The sequence below is a fragment of the Buteo buteo genome, chromosome 4 (genome assembly GCF_964188355.1).
Source record: "Buteo buteo chromosome 4, bButBut1.hap1.1, whole genome shotgun sequence".
Taxonomy (NCBI): Eukaryota; Metazoa; Chordata; class Aves; order Accipitriformes; family Accipitridae; genus Buteo; species Buteo buteo.
In genome coordinates, this window is record NC_134174.1 from 61,891,500 (window position 1) to 61,902,988 (window position 11,489).

Consider the following 11,489-nt stretch of genomic DNA (forward strand, 5'->3'; position numbering starts at 1 on the left):
AGAGGGTAAGGTTTAATAATTTCAAGGATGTTAATTGTTTGTCCTGCATCAGGCTGTGATAAATCCAGTTTTGGGTTGCTCCTGCAAAGCCTTTCTCAGCTCTCCGCAGCTGCACGGCCACGGCTGTGCAGGATGCAGAGGATCCAGCCGCAGGACTCTACACGCTTTCACACTTCATTCATGTCATCCAGTCCATGGAGAAACACACCTCCCCCCTCCAGGGTGATAAACAGTTATGGGTTTACTCAGAGGACGCATAGCCATAGACACGGGAGCTGGCATTTGATGTTGGGTTTCCATGTACCCCGCGTCCCTTTGACATTGCCTGCTTCCTTCGGCCTTGACTGTTTGTCTCTTCTAGAATTTGGCTTCCTGATCTCAGTACCTCCTGCTGAGGAAAGCTCAACAGGGTTATTAACTTCCTAACACTGCAGAAGGGTTTCTCCTTTGTCTTTTGTTCCTTTACCTTAGTATAAGCAGATTCTTGCCTACACAATTGTTTTGACAGTCATGATATTCTCTGCATTATCCTTTGCCATAGCCACTTCAGCAGCCCATGTAATTTTAACAAACACATAACAGAATCAGGATGTTAAAGTTGACAATAGCATAATAAAAAATCTCCTTTTAATAATGAACTGGAGCTGCCGTCATCTTGGTTTAGCAGAGTAAAATCTCTCCCCCCCACCCTGAACACTTTACAAAGCTATTACATAAAACGCAATGTTAAATGAACAACAAATTACTTTCCCTTTAGCTAGCTTTTAATGCTAATGGTGCTATTTATTCATGACCTTTTGAAATATTAGATTTTTTTAAATGACAACATAAAAAGAATTCTTGTTTGAAAACGCAAGCGACTTTAAACCACATGTTATTACTTGTAAGTATAGCATGCACATGCATCATTCATTTCAGTGTCCCATTTATGGCTAATTGGTATATATTTCAGTTGACATATATTGTTCTCCTGCAAATGTGTCAAATTCCTTAACGATGTCGGTGACAAAAGCATAGTGCTCGAGATATATAAATTACGCTCTTTACCATATAATCATTCTTATCTATTGGGAATGCTATTTGTGACAAATCATGTTCAAAAATACACACTAAATTGATTATTTTTTTAAACTTTAATATCACACCATTCGTGGCAAGTCTTTGATTGAATCTTTAAATGTAGAAATGTTTTGATTTTTATCTGCACGATTTTGTAGCTTTTGAAAAGCTCACTTTCTTTATTGAAGGAAGAGTAACACAGCGCAGATCTTAGAATGTATCTTTTGTTATCAGCATAAGAAAAAAATGGACTATAATTGTGGATATGGAATGAGTAATTTGGTGAACAACACTTTGTGCTGTAGTTTAGGTTTTATAATTCCTGCCAGAAATTACTATTATTTTGTTGGTGGGCAGCATTGCAATCAGAATTTTAAATATGGGAGCAACTTGGGCCACATATTTTCATTACATTTTAGATTGCCATGTGCAATGTATTTCTCTCCTGTATTACAAATCATCTGAGAACAATTAAAAAAAAAAAGATTTCAAGTGACTCTAATTATTACTGAGATATAGCAGTGCTCATTGTTGTCTTTAGACAATGCCGTCTATAGTCATTACTTTGCTCCATAAATCAGTAGGATAATGAGGTTCTATCTTTCAAGAAATGTTTGAGTGTATCTTAATTTGGCATTGATGAATTCTCCTTCCTGAACCTCTTGAGTTTTTTTTTAATCTAGTTTGTCATATTAGAGCTTTCATCACCTAGCCACAGCTGACAGTTATGTACACGTATTTATTTCCATACCTTTCTGGGATGTGTCCTCAGAGGTTGCAAATAGGAATTTTATGATGTTATGCCTGAAGGCTATTTTGTTCTTAATCTGAGTGTAAATCACAAGCTATTTTGCCACACCCTCATACTTCAGAAATATATACTCTGTATGGTTCTACTTAACTGTGAAAAAAACAAGGCTAAACTTGTTAACATCTTGTTACTTATAAGAATTGGAAACAGTTTCTTTGACAAAAGAGATATTTACTTGAAGAAAATACCATCTTTTGCCAAAGAAATTATATAATAAGTTCAGATACCCATTTTTTTTCCTCTGCAAACCCTCTCAAATTTGAAGACAATGAAAGGGTAAAATGTATCAGTATTCTTAATCAGTCAAAACAGAAGGCTTCAGTAGGGGGCAGAGGAAGAAAGGAGAAGGTCGAGGTGATGCTCCCATAGCCCTAAATGAAAAAATACTAATCGTGGCCTACATGCCACTTACTTCTAAATTGTGCCTGTATACAAACAGAAAGGAGAAGCAAAGTACTCTTTAAATTAGTCTAAATGTTGTATTCAATTACACAATAACAACTAAGTGGCTACTACACTTGCTAGCGCACTGAAGACATATATTATGTGAGACCCAAATACAAAAGTTGCATTCAAGTCCCTCTTTGTGCTATGGCCCTTGTAATTCTTGTTGCGGTACATATCCTATGAAAAATCTTACCATTAATTGCATTAAGTGGATAATTGCTTCACAGCAAACCAATTAGGGAGGTGAAGGGGGAAAAAAAGGGGATCTAAACCTCCAAAGCAATGCACTTTTTTTCATAATAATTTGCCTTATTATAATTTTGCATATAAGTTCAGATAAACGTAAGTCTCACTTGCTCTCATTAAAAACAACAGCAATGAACAATACCGGTGGCTTGGGTGCCTCAGTTTGGGGTGTGCAGTTTCAGAGTCTGGATTCCCCTGGGAGTGTTGATTATCCTCTTTGGAAAGTGAGGTCTCCCGTGAGAGCGGTACCATTTCTTACTCAGAGGAGGTTCTTCATGGAGGAGGAATATAGTCATCACCTTAATTACACAGTATACAAAATACACAATGAGCATGTGTATGTCTTGCCTGTGATGATGGAAGAGTAGAAGTCATGCCCTCCTCTGAACATGGAGTGCTGTGTCTGCTGACCACAGCCCGAGTCGGGCTACAGAAACTTCTAAAGGAGCTGCTTAAAAATAAACCCAATCTCTTGTTTTAGACTGACAACCTTTTCCTTACTGTCCTTAATTCCTTACTCAAACACCAATCATCTCTCATTTGATGAGGGAATAAAAATCAACAGGAGAGAAGCGTGAAAAGAAGTTCTCCACCACATTCAGCTCTCACCAAGGCTGCTGTCAGGTCCTCAAGGAGGGTCTGTGGCGAGACCTCACACCTCTCTCCAACCTTTCTCATCTCCCCTTTGCTGGCAGTTTGGAAACTGGTGCCATCTGACTGTTTTATACCCCTGCAGAGGCACACTAAGTTCAGCAGGGAGTCAAAGAGGAGGATGCGTTTGCTCCCTCTGCACCCTCACTCTGCAATCATCCTTCTCCAAACCCACATCTCCCACAGAATGTGGGGAGGGAGGGCTTGGGAAAGGAAGTTTCTCCACCTCATTAAAGAGAGACTGTAGATCCTCAAGCCTTTGCTTTAATCCAAAAAGGACTCAAAAATGTCTTTGCCGGGTCATGAAAATCAGCTTCTCGGTTCCTCCCACTGAACCTGAATTACAAACCCTCTCCCGGCGGCTGCGACAGAAAGGACATTGAAGGGCAGTTCATAGCAGCGATGTGACATTTCTTGCTGGGTCTGAAGGGATGGCGACATGGCAGCAGAAAGGAGCATATTTTTGTTGCAAAGGGCGCTTGTAGGGGATGAAAAACTTCTTTTTAACCAAGGAAAACATTAAAAGTGAAGAGAAAAGTGACTGCACCAAAGAATAATTCTCCTTTTGACCCACAGAGAAAGAGGTGCCTAATGAAAATATATGATCACGGACAGTGTGAAGGTAACTGTCTGATCAGATAATGGAATTGTTTGCAGTGATAAGAATGAATCCATTACTAATGCAAATAACGATAATAATTATAATTTGCAATACAGTAAAAATCACCTAGTCTACCTCCTCCTCTGACAGGAGACTGTATAATAAATTATAGGCTGAGAAAAAAAAAATTCAAAGGGATAAAGGTTAAAAGATTAAAAAAAATTCTGAAACTTAAATGCTTAACAGGGAAGTCAAGACCTGAAAGCAGAAATTGGTGCTATTAAATAAAGCAATTGTGAAGAATGAGATATTATGGAATTGATTAACAAACCAGAAACCAAACGTTTCCTCGTATCACTACCTCTTGTCACAGATTTCAATAATTTTGAAAGAACAAAAAATTAAGAGTTGGCGTGTAACAAGAAAATTAATTATTTAAATGTAGGTGAATATGCTAATAGTACTCTGGGAAGATGAATATAACTTAACACACAAAAGGCCCCCTAGAAGCGTTCAATAAATTTGAGGAGTTTCACCAGTTGTTTTTCCTTTGCTTTGGTATCCAAAACAGGTCCAGCTGTTCTGTCACCCCCAACCAGGACTGAATTTGCAGACCATGCATATCAATAGGCCAGATCTTTTGGGGTTCTCTGGGCACACCAAGATGCTCATATCAATTCCATAATCTTCTTTGTTCATGTGAAGGCTTTTGGGTATGGAGACAGTGTGAAAAATGCTTCATTTCACCTTTGTGGAGGAGTAGAATAGGGCAGATGAAACAAATTTTGTATTACAGAGTTTGCACTACAGTGAGCTGTTTTATTGTTTATAGCAATTCTGCTTTCTCAGTCAGTTAAGCAGAGAGGAAATAGTGCTACATACCATACATTGCTGGCATCATACCAGTCATATAAATTTAGGTGATGGAGCACTGGGAATCTACCAAGAGATCATGTGATTCTTCCACACCCATCAATTCTGAGTAAAACAGCAATTAAGTGACCAAGTCTAAAGCACTGTCTTCCAACACTCTTCATTTAGATCCTTGTTTACCAAAGCACAGTTTGTCCCGTAACAGCCACATAAGAAGAGCCGGGGATTTTTATGACCGGGGGTGTGTAAGAGAGATTTAAAGACCAGAGGTGCTGACACCTAGTCAAAAGTAGGGGTGATGACCAGATGAAATTAGTTTTTAACCTCAGAGTGGAGCCCAGTTTTCTGCAGTTGGAGTATTTTATTGCATTTTAAATTCACGGTTAAAAGCTCAATGTATCCTGCCTAAACTTCCCCAGCAAGTCATTCAGGAAGTTAAGAGATTTCTCACCCTCTTTGAAGTTTTTCATTGCAGCATGTTTCATGTAGCTGAAAAGCTCAACACACTTCAGGTCAGTAAAGCACAAGTAGTTTATCAGAACTTCCATGGTATAGGAAAATGCTTTAATGATGCAAATTCTAAAAGCAAAATGAGTGCAAAACTCACAGTATGTTTCATAACCATGATTTGTGGTTATCTCATGAGTGCAATTTATCAAAAATACACCCAGCTAATATAACTACCGTAACAAGCTCCTAAAGTTTAAACATGCACTCTTCAGATTGCACACAAGAAGGCCTTTAATCAATGTTTGCAAAAGTCAAAACCACAACGTGCCTCAACTACTCACATCACATTTCATTGTTTGTTGATGCTTCTCCAGGGCTTTCTGTTTCGTAATGAGATGTGCACAACACAAGTCCCCCATGCATGTGCACACAGAATGACTTCAGCATCGGTTTCCAAATGTCCTTCCAACAATGAGATGTTAATCTGCAAGAAACCAGCATCCACTGTTGGATGTTGTTCCATACGGAAAATCCCTTTGGTCAGTGGGGGTCAGCTGTCCCAACTGTGTCCCCTCCCAACTCCTTGTGCCCCCCCCAGCCTCCTCACTGGTGGGGTGGGGTGAGAAGCAGAAAAGGCCTTGACTCTGGGTAAGCACTGCTCAGCAGTAACGAAAACATCCCTGAATTATCAACATTGTTTTCAGCACAAATCCAAAACATAGCCCCATACTAGCTAGTATGAAGAAAATTAACTCTATCCCAGCCAAAACCAGCACAACTGTCTAATCTTCAAAGCTGCCAACAGAGCCATAAAAAAGATCACAGGTCTATAAAATGTGATTGAAAGACCTGGGGTTTAATTAGGGAATTAGATTCAGGGCAAGCACTAAACTAGTCTTCAGATATGTCAAAAGCTGTCAGAGCAGGAATAGGATGAAATGTTCTCATGTTCTCTAGGGGTAGGACAGCCACAGAGAGTCAGAGTTGACATTATGTAAAACTTTAGAAAGGTGAGGACAGTAAAACACAAATAAACTGCCCTGGCAGATAGCACCATTGCAGCATCAGGAGGTTTAAAACTAGATTAAACCAAAGTTGGGAGCAGCTTAGGCAGAACTGTTTTGCAGCAGGACAGTGAGATATGTCTGATGTCCTCCTTTTATGTGAGATGTTCGAGGTCCTTTCCAGCTACATGCATCTCCTGTGATGCTCTGACAGAGCTGCAATTGCAGCCAGCAAAAATACTGGATATGTCTGCACAGAGGTAGCGGAGAAAAAACGGAGAAAAATCTAAAGCCACAATTAATACTATATACTACCTGACTCTGAAGGAGAGAAATGATAGATGTTTCTGTAGGATGTGATCAGCGTATTTTAGCAACATGCCCTCAATCCTGTAGCACCTTTGGCAAGTGTGTGGTACTTTTTGATCTTTGATCTCATGTGTCTCACCGCTAAGACAAAACAAAATAACTACAAAATTAATTTAAATGTGTTTTGGAACACCCTTATTCATGTTACCTGATTCTTCAAATGCCTTACACAATTACCAGACTTAAATGCTGACCTTGTTGCCCTGAGCTGACAAAACATCTCTTCTCCTGCCCACCTATGTACTACCTGCTAAGGACTTTTTCATGGACAAGGCAGCTAGCTGTGTGTTCCCAACACCCTGCAGATACTACCGCCATCTGGGACCTCCGCTTATACAAGGAACATAGGGAGAAAATTATCTGAAAGAGGATGCTGTAATGTTGTTCGTGGAAAAAACACACTTAAATACAGGAACCCCTGCCGATGTCATGCAGCACCAGCATCTTTTCTGCTGGATTCACTTCTGCTCACAGTTAACTTCCTTCAACTCCACTCAGTTTGAGGAGTCAATAGTAATTTAGATGAAGAGTGTGTGTCTGTGTATGTGTCCCCGGGGGGGAACGGGCTGAGAAAATACATTAAGATTTTCACTAGATAAAAAGTAAAAGTTCTGTGAACAATACATTATACTGCAGTGCTTTAACTGCAACCTTGGTACATGTTAGCAAATACGCACTGATGGCACATGTAAAGTATGCAGTGTACTTGTGTGTGGGAAGCATCAGGTCAGCATTGAGGTTGCTCTTTGTACTACAGAGGAAGAGGATATGTTCAGTCTGGTGTCCGCTCTTATCAGCTGATGGCAGACGGAAGTTCCTACTGGAGGTGCAGAGCTTATTCCTCAGAGGGAAGGAAATACTCCTCGTCCTCAGGAAAGAGAGAGACACCTTGCTAAACCATAGTAATGAAGGAGTTAGAAAACTCTGGCATTCACAGCTGTCAGTCTCACCACTCCTTTCTACTTTGAAACCTTGCCCGATCTTCAGTTACTGCTGGAGCATACCAGTGCCTCCATCCTCTCACATCCAAATCCTAGTTACACACCTCTTCAGCCGATACCTTCGGTTTCCTTACACTCAATAAAGTATTGTCCTCCTTTTACCTGTTGGCTCTGATGCAGCACACAATATTCCTGGAGTAAGCTTATATTGTATTTTTCATTTCTGCATGTTTATGTAAGCTCACCTGTGGACACTGATAGAAGGATCATAGCAGTTGCAATCTACCAAGTTCTTAATTATTTGCCATCACATAGTAGCGAACACTATGTCCTAGTTCGATGACTTCTGCTCTGGGCACAAAGCCAGTGCTCCTGGGATATACCGTCTAGTAAACTTTTCCCTATTATTACAGTCCCTGAAAAATGAGAAGATACTATTTCAAAATTATAGCCAGCACCTACACAACTCTATGTTAAACAAAGAAGATGATACAGAATTTCTTGGTTTGCAGAAAAATGTTTGCAGTTAACTAACTTAATTTATTGCACTTAGTCCCTTTATATCAGTGAGGTATATGCTCAGCTGCTTTTGATATACCCCTTAGTGATACCGAGATCATCTTACTTTTTTTTTATCCATGAGCCTGTCCACATGTTAAGTTGCAGATACGAAAACAGAATTTTCATGAACTCATACATCACAAATATACCATGAACATCTTCACCTCCCCAGAGGCTACTCAGCACTCGTGACATTTGCTGTGATGCATTTTCAGGATGGCATAAGACTGTTTTTGCTTCAAGAAATTGATCTTTGCATCTGTGGAACTGCATAGGCTGTAATGCAAACTTCTTCCTTTGTTTGAATACCCACTTTCAGATCTCTAATTTGAAGGAAAAAAAGCACAAAAAAGTGCCTAATGAGATTGGCAAATAACAGGCCTGAATCCCAGTTACACAAAGCATCTGCAGTTCTCACCAATTTATCCAAGCTGCATCTCTTGAAAATCAGGCAGCTCTTGCACTGAGTAAGGGGACTCTGAATCCATTGTTTTTAAGACAGATGTCTGGGTGGTGTTTAATGTAGCTGCTTAGGAAACCGAAAGGAGAGAACCTCTTTGGGGAAATTGGACACTGCTGTCATAGAGGTTGTTTTATAAATTATTTTGTTCCATGGCTACTAACATGAAAACACCATCCGCAAATTTCAGTAAGTATTTATGTGCGCTTGGTAGAGCCAATAATTTATACAAACTCCTTCCTATCAAGATGGGGCTGTAACTTTAAATATAAATGCACTCATATGAGAAAACCTTAAGATTTAGAAAAGTCCAGTGAAAGGACCAAATTCTGAATGCACATACATGAAACTCCCCTGGAAACCAGAGCAATGTGCTAGAACACTGAAAGCAAAATTTGGTTCTTAATGTGTCCCTGAAGACTGTAATTATATTTCCCATTGTACTAGTAACATTAATTGAATGTTTAGCTGAAATCAAGTTCATTACAAGTTAAATACAGTACCTAGCCTATTAGGATGGTGTTTATAATTATAGTCATAAAGCACTTGTAAAACATCTTCATTGCAGCAAATAGGTGGAAGTTGGGGTGTAGTGGCTGCTATGCATCTCAGTTCATTCTCTTCATCTTTGCATCTGAGCAGTATTGTAGACTAAGGTCACACACACCACTGAATCTTCTCCATAGCTAGTGCCAATGCTGCCAAATTCGAGAGGGACATGGCCTGCAATGGTGAGCAGAAAAATACAATATTGCACAAACTGTTATGCAAGTTTTTTTCAGTGCAGCTGGACCTTACTAACCATTCCTACATCTAGAAACACACAATAAAGATGTACACTCTCATGCAAATATAGCTGGTTATTGGCCAGCTTATTGACCTGATAATACAGTTTAAACAATAAACCAGCCTTTGACAAGGCCTAAGAGACCACAGTCCTCTTTGATATATCAATTTTTATATTTGATTTCCTGTCGCTCTCAGAGCATCATTACAGAAAATACCTAATCTGCTTTTGGTATTGTCCAAAGTCTTTCTGTCTTAACTCCAACAGACACCGTACTCAGAGCTACACCAGCTTTGGTGGAAGTCGAGTAATCACCAGCAGTGGACTTCTACCTTGGGCACATACGGACTCCCCTAGAAAGTACACAAGTGAACTAAAAATGCAGCAGCCTCTTGTCGAAGAGTTGTGTGTGCTGCACAGGGGCCTGCAAGCCCTTGGCAAAGACTCTAGGTGTCTGCACATCTAAACAGTTGAAGAAATTGCATAAGCAGTACATACGGTTGGTGTCACTTTTGCTCAGTTACACATATGAAGGAACATCCAAATGCAAGTATAACCACTTGGCCTTTCTCACTTTCATAATAGATTAAGTTTCTTTTTATAGCCATTTTCATAAAAATAGTAACACCCCAAAAGAAAAATTAGTTTTACAGTATTTTATTTGACATGATTGAAGACACAAGAACACTCAAGATACAATCCAGACAAGTTGTGAACAGCTCCAAACATCAGTGAAATCTGAATTTATCTTGCACAGAGGTGAACAAGACCACAATGGTTGGTTTTATAATATAGTTTAAGACTATTTCAAGCAGGTGAGTACTGTGACGTTATGCCCAACAACTTTTATACTATTCATCCGCTTAAGCCACTTCATATCATAAATATGCAGCTTATCTTGGCGATTAAATCTCTGCAATATATAATTAGCCTTCTCATAATAATGCATTAAAACTCCTGTATATAAATATTGGTATATTCATACCAATGTAAACTCCTAACCATCACTGCACATTTATCATATTCTAGCACAATTAATCATTCCATCACAATTAGCTGCTAACTTTCAGCCTAAAGTTAAGTAACCTGGACCCAAACTTGCAAGCTGCTGCCTAGAGCAAAACTTCTGCCAAGCCTTTCTGCTTTCCCTAAGGATAGCAGGCCTTGCCTTTTCAACATCAAGTTGCACAATGTCATCTGAAACCCCTACCAAAAAAGTGCTCTGCAGGGAATCTCCTGCAAAAGTATCAGAACTACTATTCTAAAAATTACTTATTTCCTAATAAATTTCATATTAGTTTTACAGCCTAACATCCTTTATCAAAATGGGCATCCACATGCCACTTACAATGTAAAGTTGTTTAACTGCGTTATAGACTACAGACCACAGCATAATATTCTACCTACAATTCTAATTCCTTAGAGAGACAAGCTAATTTTCCATTCTTAGATTTAAAGAGGGCAACAAGGACAGCTGGGAGTTTGTTCAGTACTTCAGTGCTCTGCAAAGATAAGCTTGATAGTGCTCTCATCAGAATGAATGAGGAAGTGCAAAAATATGCCAACCACATTTTACAGTTACAGTAGAGTAATTTCAGCAAGAAACCCCTGCTTGGATCCAGATGGGATCTTACAAAAGGTGAATAAGAAAGGGCAGAGAATCACTACTGTGCAGGGAACTATGCTTCAGAAGAGCTGCAGAAACTACCCTTAATATTCCCTGCAGACAGGCTGAAAACACCACAAAAATCATGGGCCACCTGATCTTGAAGTTCACCTTCTCTTCAGAGAGGAGAGGGGGAGGTTGCAACCATTTATTAGACCAAATTCTGTGTTAACTTAAGGCCACCGGAAACAAATCTGTGCAGAACTGGACCAATTCAGTTTAACATAGGATGCAAAGACACTGAAGCCTATTCTTTAAGGATTTTGTCTTGTGGTAGTGGTAGTCAGAGACTGGCTCTTGCCTGCAGCTACAATAAAAGTGTTGCCTGGCTTTGGAAGGTAGTTTCGTGTTTGTTTGTTGTTGTTTTTTAAACTAGAGAAGATCCTTAACAAAACCCCAAAAGCTAGTGAGGAACCTGTATATCCAGATCATACAATCTAATTTTTAGCTTGGTTTTACAGGAGAATTTATCCATTATTATGATGAACTGCTGGAGATGGAATGGTCACCATCTGAAACAAAGAAATGAAAATCCCAGCAACATACTAGTGCATCTGTGTAAT